Source organism: Montipora foliosa, chromosome 11, assembly GCF_036669935.1.
Source record: "Montipora foliosa isolate CH-2021 chromosome 11, ASM3666993v2, whole genome shotgun sequence".
Classification (NCBI taxonomy): domain Eukaryota; kingdom Metazoa; phylum Cnidaria; class Anthozoa; order Scleractinia; family Acroporidae; genus Montipora; species Montipora foliosa.
Window position 1 is genome coordinate 54522782 of NC_090879.1, and position 5000 is coordinate 54527781.

The window sequence follows — 5000 nt, forward strand, 5'->3', positions numbered from 1 at the left end:
TTTTTGTCATGTACAAATTAGCACCACTTTTTGTTCTTCTTTTTTGCAATCCTATATATTTTTTTGACAGCTGTCACTTGGTATTGAGTAATTGTTAGCGCCTAAATCTTATTTAAGTTTCGTTTTTTTTCAAAAGTTGACATAACTGAAGAAGGTCTTTGACCGAAACGTTTTAGTAAATTTTTAATTTTTTAACTTTTTAACGTCAGAAGGTTGTCCGTCCTCGCTTCCTTTTACTCACTATATATATATATATATATATATATATATACAAATATATATATATATATATATATATATATATATATAGAAGCTCACTGCTTGCAGTTTGAGCACTCTTGTGACTCCACAATGCAATCCAACAATGTGTAACCGTACATCCTGTGCCCAAGTTCAGGAGTTGCCATAAAGCCATTATGGTGACAACCGGGAGGGCACATTGTATACATATTGTATATATATATATATATATATGTATATATAAACGGTAAACTTCAGTCTGTGTCGAGTGAAGATATCAAAATGAATGAAAAATGAATGAGAAACGATATTTTGATATATATATATGTATAAATATGTGTGTGTGTACAGTCTTCCCAATTAGTAAGGCTGTGCCTGAGCTATAAGACTTGAGACTTTAATAAAGTTCATTATTATTATTATTATTATTATGTCAGGAGACCCAGAACCCCAGAAATTTGCGGTTGACAAACTACGGTCTGTCACCCCGGTAAGGGTCAGTTTGTTATCAACGGTCGAAGTGGTGGCCACTCTTGTGATAAAGCACCGTCTTCGAAAGCTGTTTTGTTGTTATATTCACTGCCCGACGTTGCGACGTTGAGATGGAAGTTCGATCTTTGTCAATTGATTCTGATGTAGAATTGTGACCGTGGGAACATTTTATCCAGGAATATTTGACTCAAATTGGTGGCTCCTGAGAATTTAGTTTCCAGCCTTGGGATTTTATTATAACCGTTGACAACCCAGAAACTGAAAAATGGCTGAAATCGCGTCGGATCTGGAAAATAACCACACAGGAAGGAAGCTATCCACAATGGCAAGAAGTTCAGGCTTTTTCATTGAGATTTTTTTCATAGTATTGTTTTCTTGAGCTTTTTATCGGGATTCCCATACAAATCCTTATATTTTTGTCGGCCATGCTCAGACTGAGCTTGGGGAGCTTCCCTGCTAGCAGAGGTCTCTTTTCTTTTGCGTTCGCTCGGTTGACGAGTACTGGAGAAGAGACCTCTGCCATGGGTCGAAATTCACTTCGTTGAGCATACATGGCGGTTACTTAGCCACCGAATCCTTACGTCATACATCATGTTGTGTGTGCTCACTCAACAACAGCGGAATTACTGTAAAGGAATGCGTGGGACACAGTGGGCTCAAGTCACAGTCAGCAAACATATCATGGGACATGCAGTTTGAAGAGTGCCGTCCAAAGTTGAGGACGAAGCGAATAGCCAATCGCGTTGCTCAACTACGTAAACATGCAAATATTAGTGATTCAAATTACTATCGAGAGTTTTTTCCCACAAAAAAATTACCAAGTTTATTTTATTTTCGTCGCTGTAAACTAGGATTAGCCGGCATGTCATGTTTCCATTATAAACTCTTTTAAATCGTTAAGTTGACTGAGCATTCGAATTATGAGTTTGGAGCGCCTATGGGAAGACTTCTAATCTTACATATATATTTTACTTCTTTTTCTTTACTTGATTTCATTGTTGTTTTAGGTTGTCCAAGGCTAGTTTCCAATATTCTTCTTACGTTTTGGTGGAAGTGCATTGTAAGTGACCTTGTGGCGAGACAAGTTGCACGAAACTGCTTTCGGCAACGGCTCTTACATATGAATTGTTGTCCTTTTTTTCCTCTCTCTGTTGTATTGTATGGTATAAATAAAGATGTTTGTTAGTTAGTTGTTAGTAACACGTAAGGTAACTTGATAACAGGCGGCCGCTGAAATCGATATCACTTTTGATTTTGTGATTTTAGTTGTACAGCCAAAAGTACACAAGAAAAATTGAACGTAGCAAGTCTCGCAAAGTGTTTTTCCCTGATGGTAACTCAAGTCGTACATTTGAGGTTTCCCATTCAGATACACCCTCTCATTCCCAGGGTCTTTCATCTCCTACCCTCCCGGGACCCTCCCGGGAAGATGAAAGACTGTCCAAATTGTAAAATTATTCGTAATCGGTTATGTAAATTAAAAAAAAAAAAAAAAACAATCGAGAAAGGAAAAAAAACAGAAGTGGCAATCAGCTCAGAATGCTCACATAGTGTGAGTCAACATCCGCTGTTTGAGGATTTACAGGAGTCAAAAAAGATGCGCGCAGTGTGTACGTGTGGTAGCGCAGTAACTCGACACAGTGCTTTATTCCATACCTGTCAACTGAGCTGCTTTTTCCCCCAGGAGATTCAGGTTGTCTTTGCGTACTATGCAGCTGTAACAGTACACGCTATTGTCTTGGTATCGTAAATCATTATAGTGTTATGGTAAATCTCTTGGGTAAATAGCTCCCTCAGAACAAGTGTGGTTACTAGTGAAATACTAAACCCAGAAAGATTGAAGGAAATAAAAGGGATTCGAGAAACATTGGCTTCGAGGCTGATATGAAGTTCACTTCAACTTCTTTTTTCAGTAAGAAGTTTAGCGTGTGCTCTGAGCGTCTGACAGCTTTCCACGACAAAACTTCATTCACTAAAGTTAAGCTCTGCCCGGCGGTGTTAGGATGTTAAAGAGACACTGTCATGCGCTGACATGCGCAGTATTTCTCACACCTAGAGATTTGAACAGAGTTTAAATTCTTTGTTTTTTCTGTTTAAGTCTAGACTTAATACGGTTTCCGAAAAGCAATAAAATGTATATTTATCTGTTATCGATGATTTGGAGTTCAATTAATAAAAGCGAACACAAAGATCATGCCATGTTTGTTCACTGTCAGCTGAATTCAGTGAAGTGTGACCGGAAACACCGTTAGCCGTACAAGCGCTCACACAGAAATACATTTTTTTTCTCCGCGATATACCAATATATTATCAGGTTAACATGCCATTTCAAAGCTGTAAGACAGTGCATTTATTTTCAAGAGACGATTTGGAAGTCGGTTGAAGTCGAAAGACGGTAAGCATGCAGAGAAAAAATTCAGTCGTATACTACTCACCGCTTGCGGTTTTATAATTTGTGTAACGCACGAACACAACCAGCGCAGTTCCGCTCATCTAAATGCAGGTTTTTCTTTAAAACATTTAAAACACATTTTATATCGAAGTTAGTAAACGTTTATCGACAAACGATGATGTGGTGGACTCGGACATTTGAGTGACTCGCTAAGAAATGAGCCACGAAGATGAATTTCGATCCTTGCATTGCTAATAGTGAAACGACCTACACTTCGATTACACCATACGTCGAATTTCTTATGAATTCACGCCTTAAAAGGTTTTCTTTATTGAAGATGCTGTATTGGTATTTTGACTGCTCTGCTTTGCTTTCTTGAGGAGGCTGAATCACTATTTGTGCGCTGAGTGTTTAAGATTCTGCATACGACAGCGGCCGCCATATTGTCTGCACTTTTCGATTCGCATGGGCGACCGTGACATTGGCCGTTTACTCCGTTCGAGTTGGGGTCGAACGGATGGGAGACCAAGTGAAGCTATGATCTTCGCAGTTATGAATGAATGATGAAATGATATATGAAATGGATCATATATGTTCCTCACGGGAACATTGGAACCCACAAATGACCAGCTCCCAACGTCAGTGGCTTCAAAGCTCAGTTGGTTAGAGCGTCGCACCGGTATCGCAAGGTCACGGGTTCAAACCCCGTTGAAGTCCTGAATTTTCCAGGCTTCTTTACGCAATTGCAAAAATTGCGTTCATAACTAAGAGGATCATAGCTTCACTTGATTTCATATGCGCAGTTCATATATGATCCATTTCATATATCATTTCATCATGGATGGGAGACCATCGCAAAATCCCAGTAACGAAGACATTAATCATTTTCTTTACTTGCTTTCTTTTTGCTTTTGGTTCTTAAAGCTTTTTCCTAATGTATTTTCACGTTTTTGATTCCTATAATGGAAGGAATGGCGTTGGAATTCCCCAACAGTGCTTTCAATGGACTAATGAACACACTGGTTCGATTCACAAAATATTTGGCATAATGGCCAATTGAACTCACCGGTTCGATTCACAAATATTTTGGAACGACTGAACAAACTGGTTCGCAAGAAACAGGTCGATTGGAGTATTCGTTCTATGCAATAATAGGCTGATTTAGCAACAGAACGGGAACGTCAGTGGCGACGTCGCGCGCAGCAAAACTCCAATGAGAATTTAGAATAGAGAAGAAAAGAGTGGAGTCTATTCTATGCTGAATTCTCATTCGTGTTTTTTCTGCGCGCGCCGTCGCCACTGACGTTCCCGTTCTGTTGCTAAATCAGCCTAATGTTCACAGCGGAACACACAAGAACGAAGCAAGGTCTAGAAATAACGTTGAAAATTTTCCTTACATTAAAGCTTGCTGTTCTCAAAGAAAAATAATCTGTCCACTTTGTCAAATACTTTCAGATGTCAGATTACTGTGTCAATCAACGAGGGCGGAAAGGATTCCAAAACTAAAGTTCACATCGTAATAACAGAACTCCGTGGCCGAGTGGTCTAGCGCGCGCTCAGAATGCTAAAGAGCTGGGAAAAGAGTGGGAATTCTACTCGCCGTACGGGAGTTGGGAGATACTAGGGAGCTTAAGCAAGGACGACGACGACGGCTACGAGAACGCAACAAAACAATAGGTTTAATAAGCAAAAACAATAGTTCTGCACGCTCTGCACGTGCGTTTTACATTTTGATCAATTTCTTTGCCGTTCTCGTCTTGACAACGACGTGAAATGATCAAATTTGAGATCATGTGGAGGACGAGAGCACCTTACGATCAATTTTCAATTTTCTCTCTAAATATCGACACCATTCTCACCAATTTTATTCTTGCAA

At 39.4% G+C, this 5000-nt stretch overlaps 1 protein-coding gene across 1 annotated transcript in view; it reads right to left on the reverse strand.

The window, feature by feature from the left end:
• Positions 1 to 2207: 2207 nt before the first annotated feature.
• LOC137975074 (dorsal-ventral patterning tolloid-like protein 1) overlaps positions 2208 to 5000 on the reverse strand; it is a 20099-nt gene continuing 17306 nt past the window's right edge. The window contains exon 5 of the mRNA XM_068822122.1: positions 2208 to 5000. This exon is cut by the window's right edge and continues 700 nt beyond it. The gene's annotated coding sequence lies outside the window, so the exon portion shown is untranslated.